The 27694-nt window shown below is 37.6% G+C and overlaps 1 protein-coding gene across 2 annotated transcripts in view; it reads right to left on the bottom strand.

Moving 5' to 3' along the window:
• The window catches only part of dachs (unconventional myosin-IXb-like dachs), a 553892-nt gene that overhangs the window by 74856 nt on the left and 451342 nt on the right, over positions 1-27694 (bottom strand). The window lies entirely within an intron of this gene.

Here is a 27694-nt window from a genome sequence, read left to right on the forward strand (position 1 = left end):
GCGTCGAGGCATAGGGTGTGATGACGCCATAATTTTAAAAACATTTTTTGTTATGTCTATTTTTATTACTTTCTGGCGGGCTTACTTTTGCACCTAGAAGATAGAAATTTTGCACACACATTTTGAGCATCATTTTGCACCCCTTAGTGTTTTTTTTTTTTTTCAATTTTTTCAGGTCTCTGCGTTAAAAAAGGAGGTCCAGAGGTGCAAAAAGGTTAAAATAGGATTCTTTTAAAGCAAAAACCCCTTTTTTCATGATTTCCCGCCTCAGATATATGATAGAGACATGTGAATGGTACCATTTGAAAGTCTGTTATATTCTGAATAGAATGATGTACGAACCATGATCTTACGATAAATAGGGATGTCTCAGGAAATTTGTTTATTATATCTGGGGCATTCTAGGGATGTTCTTAGCTCATTGGTAAATAATCTTCCCAAACTTGCTATTAAAGATAGCAGCTTGAAAATTTTGTATACACATTTAGAATATCCCTTAGTATTTTTCAGTTGATTTTGAGATCTGTGTGTTAACACAGTGGGGGCCAAGACGGGATCAAAAATTGAAAAAAAAATAAGAAGAAAATATCCCTATTTCCCTTCCCGCCTCATGGACACGATAGGGAAGTGTGAATGATGCCGTTTGAAAGGCTTGAGGTACGAACTATGATCCTAGAATAAATAGGGATGGTACTGTAGCTACTTGACTTAAAAAAAAAAGCCATAATTCAAAAGTGGTAAAGTAAGAAAAAGGTTAATATACTCTTTAGGTGAAGTTACGTCGTGGAAAATTTCCATTCAAGCCTCCCCTCCCCTGTACGCTTAATACATGAATAGACGCGAACCACTTTTCTCCCTCTTTTATACATAAACAGTTGAATTATGTGTTCGTATAGGTCCTATTTACTTCTCCTTAAACTGACTTACTTCTAATACATTTGTTTGCTCATGTTAACCCATTGTACTTTTCCAGTACGTACCACTTAACCCAAACTTCTCTTTCAACCATTATGAAAATGGAAATTTACTTCCTTCTTATATTTTTTTTAACTCCTTTTGGCACTAGGGTCGTCCAACACAGGTAACAGCAATGAGTGTGTGTGTATGTCATAGTTTTGTTGACCCTGTCGGTTTCTTCTTTTTCCTGAAGTGGTTGGGTTAAAAGATTCAACCATTATGTAGACTTTCATAAATATTCATGGAATTATTTTCCATAATTACGCTTTCATAATTATTGCGTTTATACTAACCATCAATAGTATCTCAAAAAGAAAAAGACATGTCAAAATATTATTATTATTATTATTATTATTATTATTAGTAGTAGTAGTAGTAGTAGTAGTAGTAGTAGTAGTAGTAGTAGTAGTAATCGCCAGTACTATCTAATCCACTGATCGTCAAACCGTCGATCGCGAGCTACTAGTAGCTCGCGAAGACAGTTTCGGTAGATCGCCTTAAGAGGCCTCATCCCGGCGAAATTAAGATACCGCTAATTTTACAGTAATTATGTGATATCTTCAAATAGATAAAAGATAATTGAAATGCGGAACAAGAGCTCCCTGGACAACAATATTTTGCGTGAGGTACCGTTATCACAAGTCACCTAGTGGCTTTCCGTTTCTAGCCGTTTACAAACGCGAAAATAAATGCCGATTTTCAAAATGGCCAGAAATCGAAAGCAGATAAGTGGGTCGTGATAACGATATCTCATGTTAAATGATATTGTCTAGGACGTTCTTGTTCCATATTTCGATTATCTTTTATCTATTTGAAGATATCACATAATTACTGTAAAATTAGCGGTGTTTTAATTTCGCCGGGATGAAGCCTCTTAACGCTCCGATGGCTAACCTTAGGCCTAAGTTTAAGGCAATAAACAAATTAAGTTATTTTTTTAAATAGTCGGTGGGTCTTTTGGTTGGTAGCTAACAGTAGGATTTAAAAATGGTACGCAGCTCAGAAGATTCTTAAGTTTAGCGACCACTAGTCTAATCTATGTTAGATTTAGTGAGGAAAATGTTATGTGTAAACGGTCAGAGGCGAATGTAGAAGGTAAAAATTAGGGAGGGCAACTGGAACCCAGACTATGATAGACATAACATGAGTTTACTATAAACTTTCAAAAATATATAAGTAATAGCTTCAATTATTTTTGTCACTCAAAAAAACTGGGGGGCCTACGCCCCACCGGCTCCGGGCTAGATCCGCCTTTGTAAACGGTATTCTAGGATGATTTATTTTTTCTCAATTCAGTTACCATCAATTGTATTTTCATCTTCAGTCTAGTCACGAGAGGGAAATGCATGAGGGATACGGCCGTTCTTATTAAATTGAAGCTTTTTCACGTTAATTTTTAATTTAATTTTCTGGAAACTGAACATCACTTCTGGAGAATTGGGGAGGGGCGGAGGGGAAGGGAATTTGTAAACTCTGATTAATAGGAAATGTTCTACTGTTCCAAATTGGTCTACTTTTATTTTTTCTTAAATTTTAGCCATTTTTTAGAAATTAACTAAAAAACGCAATAAAAATACACCTACGTCCCTAATTTTTCCAAGGTGGCATCTTTAGCACAAGTCCAGCAAGAAGGATTTGGGTATTATTTAGTTCCTCGTCAAATCACTTGATAATGACTCTGGCTCACTTAGTAGTGATTACGGTTCGTTACTTGTAACTGCGATGAGTATAAAATATAAATACAGTGTGGACATACGTATGTCATTAAAACTACAGTGCATAAAACACGAACCAACTTGTGCTAGGTGACCTCTAACTAAAAAGCAAGAGCGCAGCAGAGAGCCTGAGCGGTAGAGAGGAGATGCGTCCGTACGGAGAAGGCGTGTCAGCGATGGTGGGTAACGCATAAACGAGGTCGTTTACAACGGCTCACTATAAGTCACAGTACCAGCTCCGGAGCCATCGATGGGTTTGAGAGAGATACTAAATGTCATCCAAGAATTTTTTTATTCTATATTGATGAAGAAGACAATTACAATAACCCTATGAAATAAAACATAATAATTATTGTGTCACAGGAACACCACATGAGCGAATTCTAATTCGACTGGCTTGTAATAAAACATACATTATATATTTTTGAATTCTAAGCTGATAGCAACACTAAATGTCCACTGCCATGAGTTTATTGCTGTGGCGTTCATAATCCAGACTGAATTTAAGTCATGCACCCAGTGTTTCTTCTGAAACTATGATAAATCTCCGGATGTCTTTTCCATTCAATTCTGTGCAGTTGATTAAGTCCTACATGGAAGTAAAGAAATTTACCATATCATAATAATCATCATAGGTATTCTGCCATTATTGGCAGATCACTTGCCTCAACTGAGAAGCTTCTATGTTTCACAGTCTTTCGCTTAACCTCTTCGTCTTCACCTGCGATTTTCTATTTTTATATCCCCATTAATTGTAATGTTCTTCATCCCTCCCTCTCTTTCTTGCCACCATACCCTCTAGGAAGTCCTTTATGATATCACCCCCTTCTTAGCAAATGCCCTAACCAGTTTCTCTTCCTCATCTTAATAATATCTAAAATTGTTCTTTTCTCCCCTACCATTTCTAATACCCTCACATTCGTTTTCCGCTTGAGCTAAATCTCTGTATTCTTATCCACGCTCACATTTTGAAAGCATCCAATCGTGTTTCATCACTTTTGCGTAATGTCCATGTTTCTGACTCATACAGTACAATACTCTATGATTCCTTTTGTCAACTCTTTATTCAAAGTCCCACAAAATAGACTTTTCTTCCTCCCAAACGTTTCTCTTTCGCCATTCCTATCTTTGCTTTTATTTCACGTTCACACTTCATATCATTACTAATAATACTACTCAGGTACCGAAAACTAGTCACCTCTTCTAGTTTCTCCCCTCCTACTTCTCTATTTGACACCGACCGCTTCGTACCAATCACCATGGCTTTTTGGCTTTCTAATATTTATTTTCATCACATATTTTTCATAGCCTTTCCTCAAGTTTTCTAACATCCTATTCATTTCCTCTTCAGATTCTGCAACAAGCGCCATATCTGCAAACCGTATACACCTAATAATTCTACCCCAAATCCCGTCTTCATTATGTTCGCTCATTTTCGCTATCTCTTCTAGAGAGATATTAAAATATTGCTGGTAAGAAACAGCATTCTTTTCGAACTCCCCTTCCAATTCCAACTTACCATATATAGACGTGATAAACATTAGTCCCCTTTGTCAACGCTTTAGGATTAGGATACTGTGTATTAACTTGCTGTTGAATGTCCCAGTCGATGCCTAAATGTTCCATCACCATCTACAGTCGCCACATATCACAAGCAACAATGACAACATTCAACTTATGCTCATTAAACTGTAGAGAACACAGATCGCTGTCCAATTCTAATTGATCTCATTTGTTTATTCCAATTTAGGGATTGTGAAAATGTCCTGGACACATAATTCATGCCGAGTTCCTCTGCTGTGCTTTTGTGTTGAGTTTTTACTTTATTTTTTATTTTAAACGGGCAGAAAACCAGTCAAATGGACTGGATATCAATTACGGAGAACTGGTAAAGTGATGACAACACGATTTTAAATGTTGTTACTTTTGATTCCTGTTTTGTGTCTACAACGCGCTGGTTACAGCAGTATTAAATACACAGTTACTATTTTTTTTTTTCAATAGAGTGCTGGAAATAACCAGATCTTCTCCTCTAATGATCTTCCCACCTGAACTCACGTCAGCCACAATCCGAGTTAAGAAATTATCAAATTTTTGTTGGATTTTACTTACGTAATAACGAAGATCACACTTTGTACAATGGTCAGTTGCTGTACATCAAAATAATAATAATAAAATAGGGCGTACTATCCTTATCCTTACTAATTTATTTTTTTGAACGTATTAGACGTGTCTAGAAAGGAGTCACACACACACACAATATATATTCACAACATCTAATCGCGTACGAAGCCGTTGCTCTTCGGCCCGAGAAAACAATTAGAGGTTCACGATCTGGAAGTCAAAAAAGTAGTCTGAAAAGCCCTTCAGAGATAGACAACCCAAAAGCCTCTGCTATGTTGCAGGTTGCATAATCTTCAGTTTAAATCTTGCCCGTTTCTAAATTTTGTGTAACATCCTTTTTACGATTCGTTTATTTATATAGCCTTTTCTTTTACGTGACCAAATCACGGGTTTGGCTATGATGTCACTTTATCAATCAATCAATCAATCAATCAATAATAATAATAATAATAATAATAATAATAAAAATAATAATATTGTGACAGTTGTTCACGTGTGATGGTCTGCCCACCCAACAACTGGTCAGATTCGAACCCCGGTCGTACCCGAGTTCGATTCCCGGCGGAAGCTCATGTGAATCGGATTCTATTAATTAGCAGGTCCACGTCTCAAATAGCCTCGCTGCTGAAAGGGACGTTAAACTCAAAATCAACTCAACTCAAAAACCCCGGTCGTAGTTATTAGATCTTTCGATCATAACCTTGGTAGTATCAGAAAACAAAATACAAAAATCTCAAAACAAAAAAATACAAAGTCAACCAAGATCATTGTGCAGCTATACATTCTGAACAACCATATTGTCAAAAGTGTAATTTTATTTAATAACAATTTTACTTGAGAGAATTCGTTTTTAAGAGAGATGAATTTGCTAAAAACGTTGCTCTGTATGTCAGTTCACCTCGTTTACTATGAGAGTAGAAGAATAACCTGTGATGTCACAGGATATGAAGTTGAAAATGAATGGTCTAAAGCTATGATAATAGTGAGAAACATCTTTATTACTATTTCTGTACTGCAAGTGTCTCGGGGAGGTGAATTACTTTTTACTGTTTCTGTACTGCAATTGTCTCGCAGAGATAAATTACTTTTTACTGTTTCTGTACTGCAAGTGTCTCGCAGAGATAAATTACTTTTTACTGTTTCTGTACTGCAATTGTCTCGCAGAGATGAATTACTTTTTACTGTTTCTGTACTGCAAGTGTCTGGCAGAGATAAATTACTTTTTACTGTTTCTGTACTGCAATTGTCTCGCAGAGATAAATTACTTTTTACTGTTTCTGTACTGCAATTGTCTCGCAGAGATAAATTACTTTTTACTGTTTCTGTACTGCAAGTGTCTGGCAGAGATAAATTACTTTTTACTGTTTCTGTACTGCAATTGTCTCGCAGAGATAAATTACTTTTTGCTGTTTCTGTACTGCAAGTGTCTCGCAGAGATAAATTACTTTTTATTGTTTCTGTACTGCAATTGTTTCGCAGAGATAAATTATTTTTTACTGTTTCTGTACTGTAATTGTCTCGCAGAGAGATATTACTTTTTATTGTTTCTGTAATGCAATTGCCTTGCAGAGATAAATTACTTTTTATTGTTTCTGTACTGCAATTGTCTCGCAGAGATAAATTACTTTTTACTGTTTCTGTACTACAATTGTATCGCAGAGATAAATTACTTTTTGCTGTTTCTGTACTGCAAGTGTCTCGCAGAGATAAATTAATTTTTATTGTTTCTGTACTGCAATTGTCTCGCAGAGATAAATTATTTTTTACTATTTCTGTACTGCAATCGTCTCGCAGAGATAAGTTATTTTTTACTGATTCTATACTGCAATTGTCTCGCAGAGATAAATTAATTTTTACTGTTTCTGTATTGCAATTGTCCCGTAGAGATAAATTACATTTTACTGTTTCTGTACTGCAATTGTCTCGCAGAGATGAATTACTTTTTACTGTTTCTGTACTGCAAGTGTCTCGCAGAGATAAATTACTTTTTGCTGTTTCTGTACTGCAAGTGTCTCGCAGAGATAAATTACTTTTTATTGTTTCTGTACTGCAATTGTCTCGCAGAGATAAATTATTTTTTACTGTTTCTGTACTGCAATTGTCTCGCAGAGATAAGTTATTTTTTACTGTTTCTGTACTGCAATTGTCTCGTAGGGATAAATTACTTTTTACTGTTTCTGTACTGCAATTGTCTCGTAGGGATAAATTACTTTTTACTGTTTCTGTACTGCAATTGTCTCGCTGAGATAAATTACTTTTTACTGTTTCTGTACTGCAATTGTCTCGCAGAGATAAATTACTTTTTACTGTTTCTGTACTGCAATTGTCTCGCTGAGATAAATTACATTTTACTGTTTCTGTACTGCAAGTGTCTCGCAGAGATAAATTACTTTTTGCTGTTTCTGTACTGCAAGTGTCTCGCAGAAATAAATTACTTTTTATTGTTTCTGTACTGCAATTGTCTCGCAGAGATAAATTACTTTTTACTGTTTCTGTACTGCAATTGTCTCGCTGAGATAAATTACATTTTACTGTTTCTGTACTGCAAGTGTCTCGCAGAGATAAATTACTTTTTGCTGTTTCTGTACTGCAAGTGTCTCGCAGAGATAAATTACTTTTATTGTTTCTGTACTGCAATTGTCTCGTAGAGATAAATTATTTTTTACTGTTTCTGTACTGCAATTGTCTCGCAGAGATAAATTATTTGTTACTGTTTCTGTACTGCAATTGTGTCGCAGATATAATTACTTTTTACTGTTTCTGTAACACAAGTACCTCGCAGAGATAAATTGCTTTTTAAAGTACTTCAAATGCTGATGTTTACGAGTAAATGACTCTGTTACATCAGGATCTGAGAAAACCTGCTCAGATTAAGTAAGGCAGTCCCTTCCAGTCACCCACCCACGCATAACCTGCCGAAGAAGAAAGGTATTGTCAACGCTATAATCAAATGCAAATATCTCAACTGCACGAGATGGAGAGAAAGCAGGCCACAAAGATTTTCGCACTTCATAAATAACATCAAATCGATCACCTGACAAACGATGATTACGGTACACAACTCCATCGTTAACAGAACACATCCCAATTTGCAGGTGGGAATGAGTATAATTTCTACGTCAGATGTAAATTTGTCATCGCTCTCAAGGGAAGTTGAACGCCAAATCATATTATCAAAGATATTTTTTTTTTTTTGCTTATGATTTACGCATTAGAACAAAAGTCGATTCTGCTGATGTAATAATCCAGAGATATCGCATCTTTTTTTGACTTAATAAGTAACGTGTTGCAAAACGTCACGAACACGATAATAATAACCAAGAGCTAGTAGCTAGCGATAAAGATATCCCCTTATTTCGCCCTACTTTATCTTCAAAGGAAAGTAACGAAATTTTAGACTTCAAAATATTTTTTTCTTCTCGCAACAAAACAAGAACCACTTTCCCATGAAGTGTTACCAGATTAGGCTTTAAGTAGCGTATTGGGCGATTTTTTAAAGCGCCCTCGCTACGAAAATTTCAAATTGTGCGACACCCTACTTTTTGGGCTTCTTTTAACCATCTATAGGCTATAACTTAAGAATACCCTACTTTATTATTTTCATACATTAAAACACAAATTATTAATTTTATACATGCACAAAGGCGCCCAGGTTGTGGTTTCCAAGGGGGGGCGGCAAGAAAAAGCGACATTTCAAATACAGTTTCAAATTTTGCTGTAACTATTTTAAAAATTCTATTGGGTTTTTGATATTCTGAAGTACAATTTCCTCTATGGGGCCGAGCGCCCCACCTTGCCCCCCTGATGGGTGCTCTTCTAATGCAATAAAATATAAGTTTTGTTTATTTGAGAAGTTTAGAAAAAAAGTGGCAAAGAAAATATGTAGGAACGGGTTTATTCTGTGGATCTTTGGATAAAGAGTTAAGAAAAGGATTTTTAGTGTTACAGGTGAAATATTGTACTAGATGGGATAGAAACATGGACAAAACGCAAAGGCGATGAAAAAGATCCGACACCTTCGAAATGTAGATGTGGAGAAGAATGGAAAGAATATTAGCTGCGTAGAAAGGAAAACGAAACAAGAAGTGTTAATAAAATGTAATGAAATCTTTGAGTTTTACGTCCCATGGTTATGCCGTGCGTGCTAAATGAGCCGGTGATGAGAAATGAACGAAAATGGTGGAATGAAGAGAGTGGGAAGAAACGGGAGAACCCGGACCACCACAATGCCCACTTGGGGCGAGTTGAAATCGAACCAGGGACCCCACGCACCACAGGTGAACGCTCTATCACTGAGCCACCGCAGTCTAACACGAATTGTTAGAAACAGTAAAGGAAAAGAGGATAATTTTAGATGTAATTGAAAGGAAGGAGAGAAACTGGTTGGGATATTAGCTGAGAAAGAACTGTATCATGATGGACTTGTTAGAAGATATTGAGACAGGAAAAAGAGGGAGAGGCAAAAGAGGCTATTGTTAATGGGCGGTCTTAGGACAGAAAACGTAAAGACGAACAGGTTACCTGAAGACTGTGGTGCATAAAAGTTTCTCGGTTTACGACAACCAATAATGGCAGAACACCTTTAAAGTGATGATGAAAAGTGAATCTCTTTTCAGTTTATTTGATTAAACTTTTAACGTCTATTAAGAGTCTTTATCCCGGCGAAATTAAAATACTGCTAATTTTACAGTAATTATGTGATATCTTCAAATAGATAAAAGATAATTGAAATATGGAACAAGAGCGCCCTAGACAATATTATTTTGCGTGCGGTACCGTTATCACAAGTCACCTAGTGGCTTTACGTTTTCAGCTGTTTAGAAACGCGAAAATAAATGCCGATTATCAAAATTGCTCGAAATCGAAAGTAGATAAGTGAGTCTGATAACGGTTTCTTATGTAAAATAATATTGTCTAGGGCGCTCTTGTTCCACATTTCGATTATCTTTTATCTATTTGAAGTAATCACATAATTACTGTAAAATTAGCGGTTTTTTTAATTTCGTCGTGATGAAGACTCTTAAGGTACAGTGTTTAGGTTATATTATTAGCCATGGACCAGCAGTTTCATATAGAAACCGAACTATGTGTCTACACACGAGCTTGAAACCAGATCAAAATGCTAAGAAACAGGGTTGGCTGGTTTAAACCAAGGTGGTTTAAACCAAGGTTTAAACCAGCTGGTTTTTTCAAAAAAACCAACTGGTTTAAACCAAAATACGAAAAATGTTCGTAAAAGTGTAAGTGTTTGTAAAATCTTGATGAACACACATTTGTGGGTTATCACGTTTCACTCCCGTATATTCTTCGTATTATATTCAGACCTAAATTCCCCATTCATTACTCACAAAGATTATACTACAAAACCAACTTTTTTTTTTATAAGTTTATAAATGTTTGTTTTGTGATTTTTTTGTAGTTGTTATTATTGTTATGTAATTGCAATCAGAAAAATTCTAAATATTGTTTCATTTCAATGTTTAATGTTGATAAAATACATCGAAATGCCGTACTTTTGTGTGTGTGGGGGGGGGGTCATACAGACCCCACGAGAGGCATTTAGTGAAATGAGAAGTATTTATGTATAAATGTGTCTGAGCCAAAGTGGACTCAAATAATTCGTATCTTTATTCACTTTTCTTACTGACATGCAAATTAAGTCGTCGTATTTCTTTAATTTGGACCAATAAAAGTCGTTGTTAAGTAACTTGAACTAAATTAGTTCTTCTGTATTCCGTAGTACTTTGAAATTGTAATTCTGTATAATGGTTTCACTTGTGCAACTGTTTATCTTTTTGTCCTTCTGAAATGCCTCTTGACAGTTATATTAAGAAGCATTTAAAGATCAGTACAACGTATTTTTATCAGGATTCCTTCGTGAGTGTGTCGGCAGACGTATCGCATTTGTGGCCACTTAGTCCTGGTTCCGAGTTCAAATGGAGGACAATTTCTCTCGGATGTAACTCGAGAAGCGGTTTTTATTCCGCTTTAAGCTTATGTGACCCCTTCCAGCATAATCCGGTTGTTGCATAATAACATCAAGGCGAAACAAACTTATTTCTGTCCATATATGATATGAATATATAGAGCAAATTATTTAAACCAAAAAACCTGGTTTAAACCAAAAAAACCGGTTTTTTTGGTTTTTTTAATAAAAACCATGGTTTTTGCCAACCCTGCTAAGAAAGAAGGAAGTCGTCTAGTACTTTTGATTCCTGGAACATCCAAAATAAACATGAATTTTAGGAATGATCCAAGAAAATGGATCAAAAGATTGCGATTTTGTTCAAGAATTTTAGGACTGATCAAAAAAATGCATCAAAAATTGTTATTTTTGCCAATAATTAGTTTGCGGCTCAGGAACCACAAAATTTTTGAACGGCCCCTAAATCGAGTTTTTGTATTTTTTACGGAATAAGCACATCATACTGAGTTAAATGATAGTTTGGATTAGGGATGCGCACGAGACGAGTCGAGACAGGATTTTCCTGACAAAATTCGAATCGAGACACGGCTCTTCCAATAGAAAAGTGTACATTTTTCGAGTCGAGACGTCACTTTTACAGCACATTTTCGAGACGAGACTGCCACAAATCTTGTCTCGTGCGCATCCCTAGTTTGGATTTGGCTACACACTATGTAGTTCTCCAGATATAAGATGTAAAAGAAAATTTTTGCCTGAAATATATTGGATCTTTTGATCCAAAAATAGAAATTCAGTTTTGCATTTGCAATTATATACTATGTTGAAGAAGACAATAGAAAGTCTCAATTAAATTGTAATTGAATTCTTCAATTTCAGTAGCACCACAAAAGTCTTATTCACACGGTGTCTCTCGAGTACCATATTCACAAAGAACTCGGAACTTAGAATTACCTATAAAATTATATTTATCTGAATAATACTTTGTACATGGGGTCGCGGTGGCTCCGTGGTAAATCGTTCACCTCTGTTCCATGAGGACCTTCGTTTAATCCCAGCTCGCGCCAAGTGAGCTTGTAGTGGGCAAACACCATGTGAGTGGGTTTACTCAGGGTTCTCCTGTGGGGGCGCGGTGGCTCAGTGGTAGAGCGTTCACCTCTGGTGCTTGGGGTCCCAGGTTCGATCCCAGCCTCCTCCAAGTGAACTTTGTGGTGGACAAACACCGTGCTCGTGGGTTTTCTGGGGGTTCTCCCGTTTCCTCCCACTTTCTTCATTCCACCATTTCACTCATCTCTCATCATCACCGTCTCCTTTAGCCTAACCGGCATAACCGTGGGACGTAAAACTTAAAAGATTTTTCAGGGTTCTCCCGTTTCCTCCCACTTTATTCATTTCCCATAATCACCGTCTCTTAACTTAGCTGGCATAAACGTGGGACGTAAAACTCAATGATTTATTTTTTTTAATAATAATGGTCAAATTTTCTACTCTAGGCCACTGATCTCTGCTTCACGATACCAGGAATTGAACAATTAGCTGATGAAGCTGACTCAACTTCAAAATATGTACGATTCCCCACCGAGAATCGAACCCGGAACTTTAGGCCTTAAAGGCACTCTCTTACTCATCGTTTTCACAATATAAAGGCTCTGATATAATATGCACACGTCATGCATCCCATAAAACAGATCTCAACATATGTGTTGAACAACAATGAAAACAGATTTCAGCTGAGTCATGGACGAAACGAAGTAATTTCTGCCTTCGTATAAATGTATCTTCTTCAAGGCATGACCTGGCAGCCGTGTAATTGTTAATGATGTTCGAAGGCCAATAGGAAAGCCGCTATGAAAAGATCTGGTAACGAATGGCGTAGCCATCAGCTCATTAATCAAACACACGGTTAAGACGTGGCAAAACTCCCTTTTTTTTCTTCTTCGCTTCATCAGACCGATCCTTCAACAGGTTCAAGGGAGGACATAGTAGAGAATGGGCAGATGGATAAATGGCTGTTTAATCAAATGAGCAAATTCTCTTTTTTACAAAGAAAAACTGGATAATAATAATAATAATAATAATAATAATAATACAGTACAACCCCTCAAATCCGAACTAATTAAGGCTGAAGCCCGTTCGGATTTCGGGGGGTTCGGATTACCCGGGAAATAATATTACGTATTTATTTCGTCACTGAATTGGCGGTAAAACAATGACTGAGGTTAGACAGGGTGGCCCAGTGGTCGAAAGGGCAGTGACCTTGACTGGCGGGTGTACACTCATGTCCAAAATGATTGCCGCGTATGTCTTCTTGTAAGAATATAATTAGATAATGATTTAAAATAAGCATTAAGTCTAAAAATGTTAAAACCTTAAAAAAAACTAAATTTGTGTGATTAAATCTATGTTTTTCTCCTGAAAACGTGTTCGGATTTGCCGGGTTTTCGGATTTCCGGGGTTCGGATTTGAGAGGTTGTACTGTAATAATAATAATAATAATAATAATAATAATAATAATAATAATAATAATAATAATAATAATAATAATAATAATAATAATAATAACTAGCTGAACCTGCGCTCTCTACACTGCGCATCATTCACATATAAACATGATTCTCCTTGTCATTCCTCACAACATCTGTACATGTTCCTTTACATATACAAGTGAAGGACTTTTTGATAAAAATCGGCAAGTGGCACCTGTAAAGGAGAGATTTTTTTCGATTATTTTTTTCAATATTTCGCACCGGTTGCAAGATTTAAGCCTACTTCCGGTTGGAGTTTCTAATTCATGTATGATCAGTGTTTTCTTTCTTCTTGAATACATGGTGTTCATTGGGCAAAACACTCCAAACAATAAAGATTCATCTTAAACTGGACAAATGGTTATCCTTAGTTTTTCAATATCAGTTGCCCATGAAAGAAACGACTGAGAGATAAACAACCCCTGTACACAACTATGTGGTGTTGGAATGTATAACTCGTAGAATATGACACTTTTTAAAAATCAACACTTCCAGTGTACCCCTAAAAATGTACGGTAATAAAGAAATAACGGCCACGTTTTTTTTTTTTTTTAAATATTGAATTAGAACTGGACAATGTACACAAAATTTGGAATCGACCAGAGAAAACGGCACAATTCTAGACTAGTGGTTTTCGAGCTCTCATTGTCGGAAGGATTGTAGACAAACATATTAACTTTTCTTTGGAGACAAAAACCTAGCATTTTAATATAATAATAATAATAATAATAATAATAATAATAATAATAATAATAATAATAATAATAATAATAATAATAATAATAATAAGTGGCAAACGTCTTGTTTTAAGTGCCACGCTCATGTAAATAGTAAACAGCCACATTAAGATATGTCGCTCCCTGCGCAATCGCTTACCTGCATGACGCTAATGGATGTCGCTATCTGTGGACTATCCCTATGTGATCTATCACTAATACATGCATCACCTTTGATCGATATTATAATTAAACACACATTAAAGTTCAAAGGTTAATCATAATTTTAGGCAATATTCCATTAACCATATTGCATATTGACATCTTGCTAGTGTCACAGTGAAAACTTAAGGTTAGTTTAAAGCGACATGTTTTGCCGATAGATGTCACTACAGTCTTCGTATCTCTCTCATGTATATTTTACCTTTCACGAAAATTCAAGATTTCTCTTACAAATTTCAACTTAGAGATTTCAAATTTTTAGAAAAGGAACTTCATAACCTATCAAAGGGAACAATCCGTGCCGATTTTTTATTTAACATTTTCTTCATTGTTGAAATGGCTTGTTTATTGAAAGGGATATCCAAACCTTTAACAATATAACTCTTTCAACAATGAAGAAAATCCAAAATAAGAAATCGGCATGGATTGTTGCCTTCGATAGGTTATGAAGTTCCTTCTCCAAAAGTTTGAAGTCTCTAGGTAGAAATTTGTAAGAGAAATTGTAAATTTTCGTGAAAGGTAAAAAAATACATGAGAGAGAGACGAAGACTGTAGTGACATCTATTGGCAAAACTCGTCCCTTTACACCAACCTTAAAGAATATCAGTTTCCTCTTAACAGGTGAGGGGTCAGAGCGCTTACTTCTGGTACGTAGATTCTCTGGTTCGATGCCCGGTCAAAGTTTGAGGTGGACAACATCGTGTCCCGTGGGTTTTCTCTGGGATATTCCTATGTCCTCCCTCTTTCTCATTCCACCAATTCTTCCATAGTCATTCACTTGCCTTAATCATCGTCTCCCTTAGCCTAAAGGACATACATGCGGGACGCTGAACTCAAAGATTTCATTTTCATCTCACCAGGTGTCGTGGTTATCGTACAGTATCCCAAAAATTCATTGTTTATTTTCTCGAAAACTACCCCTTAAGAGTCTTCATTCCGGCGAAATTAAAATACCACTAATTTTACAGTAATTATGTGATATCTTCAAATAGATAAAAGATAATTGAAATATGGAAACCAGAGCGCCCTAGACAATATTATTTTGCGTGAGGTACCGTTATCACAAGTCAGCTAGTGGCCTTACGTTTGCAGCCATTTAGAAACGCGAAAATAAATGCCGATTTTCAAAATGGCTCGAAATCGAAAGCAGATAAGTGAATCGTGATAACGGTATCTCATGTGAAATGATATTGTCTAGGGCGCTCTTGTTCCATATTTCGATTATCTTTTATCTATTTGAAAATATCACATAATTACTGTAAAATTAGCGGTATTTTAATTTCGCCGGGATGAAGACTCTTTAAGATCTTCTCTCAGTTTAACGTCCCACGATTATCCCATTTTACAGTGAGGGAGACAGGTAATTTAGGCAAGCGAATGAGTATGGGAACACGGATGGAATGAGAAAGTGGGAGGAAATCAGACTATAAACTTATTTGGGGGGAATCCAAGCAGGAACCCCACGCACCAGAGGTAAGTTATCTACTACCGAGTCACTGTCCCCCCCCCCCCACATATTATTTTCTTCAATTCAATTAAGATCTCAGTTCAACATAATAAATAATCACCTCTTGACTTTTTTTTTCGTTAATACTGTAGACTTGATTTTCCCTTTTGTTTTCGGAGAATGTCTCCAGGACTAGAGAGTTCAGTGATTATTTCTCTCTCCAACCCCCCCCCCCTCTTGTGTTTTATCATGGCATGTAGTTCCCTGCGGGTGGAATCGACTCCTCGTGTAGTGAGGGCAGACCGGTTACAAGGACACACGTGAGACAATCAAGTGAGCCGCCCAGCTTATTTGATATTCAGCTGGTGTGGTTACGCTTTTATCTCGTATCTTGACAACTTGCTTCGGTTCGGCCAGAACCTGATAGTTGCCTGCTTGCACTTGGCTATTTCAGCATTAACAGACGATGGTGCTTGTTACTTTTGTTTTTAATGTATATGTTCTTTTTTACCCTTTTAAAGAAAAAAAAAATGGCAGACGAAAAAGGTGGGATAGTGCAAAAATAACTTATACACGCTAAGGAGGAAGCATCGTTTAATGCAAAATACTTTCTCAGTTTTCACAATTTTTTACATTAAAGAAATCTTTATGTGGACATTTGGAACTTAACGAACTTTTTCGTTACGTGATTGAAACCCATGAGCCAGGACTAGATTTGTGCTTCGGCTGAGCAGCCTGGAGCCTAGAGCGGAATATTTAATCACAAGATTTAGCCCAACAAAAAGCAAGAAAGAAGTCCCCGATACAAATAAAAAATGTTTGATTCCCTTCTACTTCTTAAAACATTTTTTTTTTTTGTTTTGTTTCTTCCCATAATTCCTATAATCTCTTGAACCATTTCATTTTTAAATTTCTAATATCCTGAAAGTAAAGACTGGACTCGTAAACCCTCGATCAAAATATAAAATTTTCTTTAATTATTGCAGATCTTGTAATTCATCCACACATATTGTGTGGCAGAGGCGTATTTACGATTTTGTTTCAGGGGGGGGGGTGCTATCCACAACACTTGAATAAGCACTTATATTTTTTTCCTTTTGGGTGCCGACAAATTTTAATGAAATTGTGCATATATCAAATTTATTTCAGAAGGTGGGGTTGAGTCCGATAGCCACCCTCTAAATACGCCACTACTGTGTGATCTCTTTAATTTGATTTTAACGTAGGGGGCGCGGTGGCTCAGTGGTAGAATGTTCACCTCCGGTGCTTGGGGTCCCTGATTCGATCCCAGCTCGCGCCGTGTGGACTTTGTGGTGGACAAACACCGTGCTTGTGGGTTTTCTCGGGGTTCTCCCATTTCCTCCCACTTTCTTCATTCCACCATTTCACTCATCTCTCATCATCACCGTCTCCTTTAGCCTAACCGGCATAAGCGTGGGACGTAAAACTTAGATATTTCATTTCATTTTTTCATTTTTGATTTTAACGTTGCTTTTCAGCCTTCTTCTTCTTCTTCTAAGCCCTTTTCCCAGTTTGCCTCCACTTGTTTCTATCTTGTATCAATCCGCTACGACACCACACTGCACCAAATCGTTCTTAAGGGTCTTCACTACAGCGAAATTAATCAACCGCTTATTTTAGAGTTTTTCTGTAATATCTTCAAAACAAATAAAAAAAATACTCGAAAAGCAGAAACGTAGTGATAACACGATTTTGCGTGTGATACCGCTATCACAACTCATCTATCTGCTTTCGATTTGCAACTGTAGAAAGATTTAGCATTTTTTGCGGGTCTTGTAAATAGCGGGATACTAAAAGCGGATAGGTGAATTGTGGTAAACGTATCACATGCAATATCGTATTGTCTAGTTCACTACGTTTCTGCTTTTCGAATATTTCTATTTGTTTTGAAGATATTACAGAAAAACTTTAAAATTAGCGGTAGTTTAATTTCGCTGTAGTGGAGACCCTTAACACAATCTCCCCAATTCTTCTTTGCCCCGTCTCGGGCTCGTTATCCACTCACTTCTGTTGCATCCACTCGGTGAGCTACGTTTTCTGGCGGTCTTGTTTTTACATGTCCAAACTATCTCAGCCTACTTTCTTGCAGTTTTCCTCTTACTGGCTTCACCTTTACTGTTCCCAAGATCACTTTATTCTTAAGATGTTGTTCTTCCGCGTCACTCCACACATCCACCTCAGAATTTTCATCTCCGCAACATGCAATTTCTGTTCATTTCTCTTCTTCGTCGTCCCAACATTCTGCTTCCGTATAATAAGGCAAGTCTCACTACTATTTTGTAAATGTTTCCTTTAAGGTTAGTGTAAAGGGACAAGTTTTGCCGATAGGTGGCACTACAGTCTTCGTATTTTTTTTATTTTTTTTTTTTTACCTTTCACGAAAATTTACAATTTTTCTTACAAATTTCAACCTAGAGACTTCAAATTTTTAGAAAAGGGTCTTCATAACCTATTAAAGAGAACAATCCGTGCCGATTTTTTATTTAGATTTTTTTTTCATTGTTGAAATGGCTTGATTGTTGAAATGGATACCCAAACCTTTAACCATGGAACTGTTTCAATAGTGAAGAAAATTCTAAATAAAAAATCGGCACGGATTGTTCCCTTTAATAGGTTATGAAGTTCCTTCTCTAAAAATTTGAAGTCTCTAGGTTGAAATTTGTATGAGAAATTGTAAATTTTCGTGAAAGGGAAAAAATACATAGGAGAGATACGTACGAAGACTGTAGCGACATCTATCGGCAAAACTTGTCCATTTACACTAATCTTAAGGCATATAGGTACCCTACGGTCACACAATACCCCAGTCTATTCCTACGTTTTCCTGCGGAATTCATCCCAAGTACTTGAATTTCTTCGTCCTTGCCACCTCTTTGAGGTCCAGTTGTATTCTTGTATTCTCTATTACATCTAAAAACTATTTCAAACCATTCCTTACGGCTTTTGCTCTGTAGGAATTCATATTGAAACCAAAAAAAAATTGTTCTAGCTTTCACTACTTCCTGCTTCAATAGAATAATAAAGGCGGAAACAAAAGCTTTCTTTAGATATTGAATTTCAAAACAAAACCACTTGGCGTAGCAGCCTTTTTTGTGGATCAGAGTCGTTCCAACGACATCTGTTAGCGACCATCCGCTAGTAAGGAACACGTGGTCATAGCTTTCACTACTTCCTGCTTCAATAGAATAATAAAGGCGGAAACAAAAGCTTTCTTTAGATATTGAATTTCAAAACAAAACCACTTGGCGTAGCAGCCTTTTTTGTGGATCAGAGTCGTTCCAACGACATCTGTTAGCGACCATCCGCTAGTAAGGAACACGTGGTCATAGCTTTCACTACTTCCTGCTTCAATAGAATAATAAAGGCGGAAACAAAAGCTTTCTTTACATATTGAATTTCAAAACAAAACCACTTGGCGTAGAAGCCTTTTTTGTGGATCAGAGTCGTTCCAACGACATCTGTTAGCGACCATCCGCTAGTAAGGAACACGTGGTCATAGCTTTCACTACTTCCTGCTTCAATAGAATAATAAAGGCGGAAACAAAAGCTTTCTTTAGATATTGAATTTCAAAACAAAACCACTTGGCGTAGCAGCCTTTTTTGTGGATCAGAGTCGTTCCAACGACATCTGTTAGCGACCATCCGCTAGTAAGGAACACGTGGTCATAGCTTTCACTACTTCCTGCTTCAATAGAATAATAAAGGCGGAAACAAAAGCTTTCTTTACATATTGAATTTCAAAACAAAACCACTTGGCGTAGCAGCCTTTTTTGTGGATCAGAGTCGTTCCAACGACATCTGTTAGCGACCATCCGCTAGTAAGGAACACGTGGTCATAGCTTTCACTACTTCCTGCTTCAATAGAATAATAAAGGCGGAAACAAAAGCTTTCTTTAGATATTGAATTTCAAAACAAAATCACTTGGCGTAGCAGCCTTTTTTGTGGATCAGAGTCGTTCCAACGACATCTGTTAGCGACCATCCGCTAGTAAGGAACACGTGGTCATAGCTTTCACTACTTCCTGCTTCAATAGAATAATAAAGGCGGAAACAAAAGCTTTCTTTAGATATTGAATTTCAAAACAAAACCACTTGGCGTAGCAGCCTTTTTTGTGGATCAGAGTCGTTCCAACGACATCTGTTAGCGACCATCCGCTAGTAAGGAACACGTGGTCATAGCTTTCACTACTTCCTGCTTCAATAGAATAATAAAGGCGGAAACAAAAGCTTTCTTTAGATATTGAATTTCAAAACAAAACCACTTGGCGTAGCAGCCTTTTTTGTGGATCAGAGTCGTTCCAACGACATCTGTTAGCGACTATCCACTAGCAAGGAACACGTGGTCATAGCTTTCACTACTTCCTGCTTCAATAGAATAATAAAGGCGGAAACAAAAGCTTTCTTTAGATATTGAATTTCAAAACAAAACCACTTGGCGTAGCAGCCTTTTTTGTGGATCAGAGTCGTTCCAACGACATCTGTTAGCGACCATCCGCTAGTAAGGAACACGTGGTCATAGCTTTCACTACTTCCTGCTTCAATAGAATAATAAAGGCGGAAACAAAAGCTTTCTTTAGATATTGAATTTCAAAACAAAACCACTTGGCGTAGCAGCCTTTTTTGTGGATCAGAGTCGTTCCAACGACATCTGTTAGCGACTATCCGCTAGCAAGGAACACGTGGTCATAGCTTTCACTACTTCCTGCTTCAATAGAATAATAAAGGCGGAAACAAAAGCTTTCTTTAGATATTGAATTTCAAAACAAAACCACTTGGCGTAGCAGCCTTTTTTGTGGATCAGAGTCGTTCCAACGACATCTGTTAGCGACTATCCGCTAGCAAGGAACACGTGGTCATAGCTTTCACTACTTCCTGCTTCAATAGAATAATAAAGGCGGAAACAAAAGCTTTCTTTAGATATTGAATTTCAAAACAAAACCACTTGGCGTAGCAGCCTTTTTTGTGGATCAGAGTCGTTCCAACGACATCTGTTAGCGACTATCCGCTAGCAAGGAACACGTGGTCATAGCTTTCACTACTTCCTGCTTCAATAGAATAATAAAGGCGGAAACAAAAGCTTTCTTTAGATATTGAATTTCAATACAAAGCCACTTGGCGTAACAGCCTTTTTTGTGGATCAGAGTCCTTCCAACGTCATCTGTTAGCGACCATCCGCTAGTAAGGAACACGTGGTCATAGCTTTCACTACTTCCTGCTTCAATAGAATAATAAAGGCGGAAACAAAAGCTTTCTTTAGATAATGAATTTCAAAACAAAACCACTTGGCGTAGAAGCCTTTTTTGTGGATCAGAGTCGTTCCAACGACATCTGTTAGCGACTATCCGCTAGCAAGGAACACGTGGTCATAGCTTTCACTACTTCCTGCTTCAATACAATAATAAAGGCGGAAACAAAAGCTTTCTTTAGATATTGAATTTCAATACAAAGCCACTTGGCGTAACAGCCTTTTTTGTGGATCAGAGTCCTTCCAACGTCATCTGTTAGCGACCATCCGCTAGCAAGGAACACGTGGTCATAGCTTTCACTACTTCCTGCTTCAATAGAATAATAAAGGCGGAAACAAAAGCTTTCTTTACATATTGAATTTCAAAACAAAACCACTTGGCGTAGAAGCCTTTTTTGTGGATCAGAGTCGTTCCAACGACATCTGTTAGCGACTATCCGCTAGCAAGGAACACGTGGTCATAGCTTTCACTACTTCCTGCTTCAATACAATAATAAAGGCGGAAACAAAAGCTTTCTTTAGATATTGAATTTCAATACAAAGCCACTTGGCGTAACAGCCTTTTTTGTGGATCAGAGTCCTTCCAACGTCATCTGTTAGCGACCATCCGCTAGCAAGGAACACGTGGTCATAGCTTTCACTACTTCCTGCTTCAATAGAATAATAAAGGCGGAAACAAAAGCTTTCTTTACATATTGAATTTCAAAACAAAACCACTTGGCGTAGAAGCCTTTTTTGTGGATCAGAGTCGTTCCAACGACATCTGTTAGCGACTATCCGCTAGCAAGGAACACGTGGTCATAGCTTTCACTACTTCCTGCTTCAATACAATAATAAAGGCGGAAACAAAAGCTTTCTTTAGATATTGAATTTCAATACAAAGCCACTTGGCGTAACAGCCTTTTTTGTGGATCAGAGTCCTTCCAACGTCATCTGTTAGCGACCATCCGCTAGCAAGGAACACGTGGTCATAGCTTTCACTACTTCCTGCTTCAATAGAATAATAAAGGCGGAAACAAAAGCTTTCTTTAGATATTGAATTTCAAAACAAAACCACTTGGCGTAGCAGCCTTTTTTGTGGATCAGAGTCGTTCCAACGACATCTGTTAGCGACCATCCGCTAGTAAGGAACACGTGGTCATAGCTTTCACTACTTCCTGCTTCAATAGAATAATAAAGGCGGAAACAAAAGCTTTCTTTAGATATTGAATTTCAAAACAAAACCACTTGGCGTAGCAGCCTTTTTTGTGGATCAGAGTCGTTCCAACGACATCTGTTAGCGACTATCCACTAGCAAGGAACACGTGGTCATAGCTTTCACTACTTCCTGCTTCAATAGAATAATAAAGGCGGAAACAAAAGCTTTCTTTAGATATTGAATTTCAAAACAAAACCACTTGGCGTAGCAGCCTTTTTTGTGGATCAGAGTCGTTCCAACGACATCTGTTAGCGACCATCCGCTAGTAAGGAACACGTGGTCATAGCTTTCACTACTTCCTGCTTCAATAGAATAATAAAGGCGGAAACAAAAGCTTTCTTTAGATATTGAATTTCAAAACAAAACCACTTGGCGTAGCAGCCTTTTTTGTGGATCAGAGTCGTTCCAACGACATCTGTTAGCGACTATCCGCTAGCAAGGAACACGTGGTCATAGCTTTCACTACTTCCTGCTTCAATAGAATAATAAAGGCGGAAACAAAAGCTTTCTTTAGATATTGAATTTCAAAACAAAACCACTTGGCGTAGCAGCCTTTTTTGTGGATCAGAGTCGTTCCAACGACATCTGTTAGCGACCATCCGCTAGCAAGGAACACGTGGTCATAGCTTTCACTACTTCCTGCTTCAATAGAATAATAAAGGCGGAAACAAAAGCTTTCTTTAGATATTGAATTTCAAAACAAAACCACTTGGCGTAGCAGCCTTTTTTGTGGATCAGAGTCGTTCCAACGACATCTGTTAGCGACTATCCGCTAGCAAGGAACACGTGGTCATAGCTTTCACTACTTCCTGCTTCAATAGAATAATAAAGGCGGAAACAAAAGCTTTCTTTAGATATTGAATTTCAATACAAAGCCACTTGGCGTAACAGCCTTTTTTGTGGATCAGAGTCCTTCCAACGTCATCTGTTAGCGACCATCCGCTAGCAAGGAACACGTGGTCATAGCTTTCACTACTTCCTGCTTCAATAGAATAATAAAGGCGGAAACAAAAGCTTTCTTTAGATATTGAATTTCAATACAAAGCCACTTGGCGTAACAGCCTTTTTTGTGGATCAGAGTCCTTCCAACGTCATCTGTTAGCGACCATCCGCTAGCAAGGAACACGTGGTCATAGCTTTCACTACTTCCTGCTTCAATAGAATAATAAAGGCGGAAACAAAAGCTTTCTTTAGATATTGAATTTCAAAACAAAACCACTTGGCGTAGCAGCCTTTTTTGTGGATCAGAGTCGTTCCAACGACATCTGTTAGCGACTATCCGCTAGCAAGGAACACGTGGTCATAGCTTTCACTACTTCCTGCTTCAATACAATAATAAAGGCGGAAACAAAAGCTTTCTTTAGATATTGAATTTCAATACAAAGCCACTTGGCGTAGCAGCCTTTTTTGTGGATCAGAGTCCTTCCAACGTCATCTGTTAGCGACCATCCGCTAGCAAGGAACACGTGGTCATAGCTTTCACTACTTCCTGCTTCAATAGAATAATAAAGGCGGAAACAAAAGCTTTCTTTAGATATTGAATTTCAAAACAAAACCACTTGGCGTAGAAGCCTTTTTTGTGGATCAGAGTCGTTCCAACGACATCTGTTAGCGACTATCCGCTAGCAAGGAACACGTGGTCATAGCTTTCACTACTTCCTGCTTCAATACAATAATAAAGGCGGAAACAAAAGCTTTCTTTAGATATTGAATTTCAATACAAAGCCACTTGGCGTAACAGCCTTTTTTGTGGATCAGAGTCCTTCCAACGTCATCTGTTAGCGACCATCCGCTAGCAAGGAACACGTGGTCATAGCTTTCACTACTTCCTGCTTCAATAGAATAATAAAGGCGGAAACAAAAGCTTTCTTTAGATATTGAATTTCAAAACAAAACCACTTGGCGTAGCAGCCTTTTTTGTGGATCAGAGTCGTTCCAACGACATCTGTTAGCGACCATCCGCTAGTAAGGAACACGTGGTCATAGCTTTCACTACTTCCTGCTTCAATAGAATAATAAAGGCGGAAACAAAAGCTTTCTTTACATATTGAATTTCAAAACAAAACCACTTGGCGTAGCAGCCTTTTTTGTGGATCAGAGTCGTTCCAACGACATCTGTTAGCGACCATCCGCTAGTAAGGAACACGTGGTCATAGCTTTCACTACTTCCTGCTTCAATAGAATAATAAAGGCGGAAACAAAAGCTTTCTTTAGATATTGAATTTCAAAACAAAACCACTTGGCGTAGCAGCCTTTTTTGTGGATCAGAGTCGTTCCAACGACATCTGTTAGCGACCATCCGCTAGTAAGGAACACGTGGTCATAGCTTTCACTACTTCCTGCTTCAATAGAATAATAAAGGCGGAAACAAAAGCTTTCTTTAGATATTGAATTTCAAAACAAAACCACTTGGCGTAGCAGCCTTTTTTGTGGATCAGAGTCCTTCCAACGTCATCTGTTAGCGACCATCCGCTAGTAAGGAACACGTGGTCATAGCTTTCACTACTTCCTGCTTCAATAGAATAATAAAGGCGGAAACAAAAGCTTTCTTTACATATTGAATTTCAAAACAAAACCACTTGGCGTAGCAGCCTTTTTTGTGGATCAGAGCCGTTCCTACGCCATCTGTTAGCGACCATCCGCTAGCAAGGAACACGTGGTCAGCGCTAGGGATGGCCAGAACCGGTTCCTGGTGGAACCGGTTTTCAGGTCTGAACGGATCCGGTTCTAGAAGATCTGGTTCTGGAACCGGGTCTTCGGATCCAGGTCTGAAACCAGGTCTTCGAATCCAGATCCGGAACCGGTTCTGAAAACCGGATCTCCGAGAACCGGTTCCGCCGAAACCGGAACTTGGTGGCCATCCCTAGTCAGCGCGCTGCGTCGTCCTGTCTCTAGCAGGCGTATCAGCAGCTTTCTGGACCTAGTGTTCGTCACGTCTTTTATTTATATGACTCCCGAGTTTGCCTCATGACACTGGATGGAAGCACAGTCCGGGAATCGAACCCGGAACCATGCGCACATGTGTCCAACGCTCTAACCACCAGACTACAGGTGTCCGTAGATACTGAATTGATTAAAAAAAACGCTTCTCAATATCCATTACCGTTTTACTCCATGGCGATCAGTGTTGAAGCCGGAAATTGTACATTTGTACCACTTCCGGTTGGAATAAAAGGATTAGAGTGTAGAGATACATTTATTACTGCGTTTGATAGACGGATGAGCGCATGGCCATAGCCTTCTATAAGACTTTTCATACAGACAAATAGCATAGTTTGGAAGTCTAAAATTATACGTGGACTTAACATGGAACCCGAGCACAGAGGATCTGCTTGGTTGATCTGAAGTTTTATCGTCAGTACAAAGGCTATATGAAATGTGGAATTACAGCTTAACATACGGTCCGAACCACATGAGCTCTAACCAGGACTCGAACCTAAGTCTTTCGTGCCGAAGGCGACCGAACATACAAAGGTATTTCCAAATGTTTCCGACCCGTACTGAAACATCGCGCCGTTGTTCACGGCAATAGTGCCATCTATGGAAGAAATAATGTATTCATGACATATAGTGTATAACAAAATACTTTGGTTTGAGTAATATTTACCTGTACCTTGGGCAGAAAGTACTCATACATGTGCACTATACTTAGTAGAATGTTCATTTCATATTAACAAAAGAAGAATGTTTTTAATATATGTAAGTGAGTATTATGGGATAGTTGTTGCTATGGACATGTTTTATGGTTACCTAGTCAGTGAGTTTGTGTATTTAACAGTTTTAAGAAAAGGATACTATAAGTTATATCAAATAATAAACCAGTTTAGCACCGTTTATAGACGTTGTCATTTTTATAAACAAGGTGAGATTAATGGTATTTAAATATCGAAGCTAATATTTTTATGTCAAAGAAATACTACCACTTCAGATTTTTATCTCAGCAAACGAACCAGGTTTACGACTATCTTTTTGATAAGTCGTTATAAAAATTTTGGTTTACCTCACCCGGGACTTTGTAAATTCAATTCCCGAAGAAGAGTAAGGTTGAATTTACTTTAATACTACAGTTAATGAATACGAACTTAACCATATTGCGAAGTGGTAAAGTAATCATAAGAAAAATGGACAACGAAACAATGCAGCAGGAATCAAATACTAGTGACAAAGGTGAAACTAGTGTAACACCAGGTTTGACATCGGAGGATCGAATCTTGTTAGCTTTACAGCGACAATTAATGCAGATGTCTACCGAGATAAACAAGCAAAATGAAGAATTAAGTAGACGAATGGAACAGAAGTTCGACGAAGTTAACAAGACCATGGAACAGAAGTTCAACGAATCTAACCAGACCATGGAACAGAAGTTCAACGAATCTAACCAGACCATGGAACAGAAGTTCAACGAATTTAACAAGACCATGGAACAGAAGATAGAACTGAGGTTCGACGAAGCTAACAAGCAATACGAAGAATTAAGTAGACGGATAGAACAGAAATCAGATGAAACGAAACAGGCAATTGTTCAGGTGGTGAACGACATATCCTCACAGTTCGAGGAAAAGTTAAAAAGGATATCCGATGATTGTCAAGAAAAGCACAATCACCAAAACCAAGAAATTAGTGCTGTAAAAAAAGATTTAGAAGTAATAGAATCTTCCATTAAACAGCAAAAGATCCAGGTCACCAACAATTCTAACAACATACGTGTAAATACACAGTTGTTAGCTACTATACAGGAAGAGATTAGAACATTACAGGCTAAAGACAACATTTACCGTAATAACTTGGATAGTGATCGCTTGGAGTTTCCCCAATCACCGGAGATGAACTCGCCTTCGCCGGGGTCTGATGAGGATATTATACTAGAAGAAAGTTGTCCGAAGAGTACTAATGAGCGAAACATAGATGGTGTGACGACACAGCATGTCATGGATAGGAACTATCACTCAACAAGAACAAGGAATGAGAAAGGGAAGGTAAAATTAAGTGTTAAGATGAGTGAAATTCGAGCTATGAGCAAATTCAGTGGTAAGTGTAATGAGAATGCTACTTCTTTCTTAGAGAAATTCCAAGACGAATGCAATATAATGTGTATAGATAGATCACAATATATGAAATTAATACCCCATGTATTACTCCCACCTTGTTCCTTATGGTTTAAAGCAATACGTGATCACATTAGTACATATGAGGAATTCAAAGCGGCATTGATCGCAAATTATGAAAATGACTTTTTGCTGGCAAATAGAGATGCCACCCTTAGAAATCAACATTTCAATCCTCGATTGCATAAATCTGTTGTAGAGTTTGTTGTAAATGTCTACAACGAATTAAAGGTTGTTAATCCATTACAATCGGAATCGAGAATAATAGCATCGATTCGAAATTTGCTTCCATTTAAATTGTAACAGATCTTATTTTCCACACAGTGTATGAGTTTCAGCCATTTATTGATGCTTGTCCAATGCTACGAAACTCAATATCATGCCATGAATCCACAATCAGGAATGGGTAAAAATAAGAATAATTCAGATCATTTGGTGCCTGTTCGGAATTTAGATATCCGAAGTGTGGATAATACGAAACCTAACCTAAGCCGAG

The sequence above is a fragment of the Thermobia domestica genome, chromosome 3 (assembly GCF_964235325.1).
Source record: "Thermobia domestica chromosome 3, izTheDome1.hap1.1, whole genome shotgun sequence".
NCBI lineage: Eukaryota > Metazoa > Arthropoda > Insecta > Zygentoma > Lepismatidae > Thermobia > Thermobia domestica.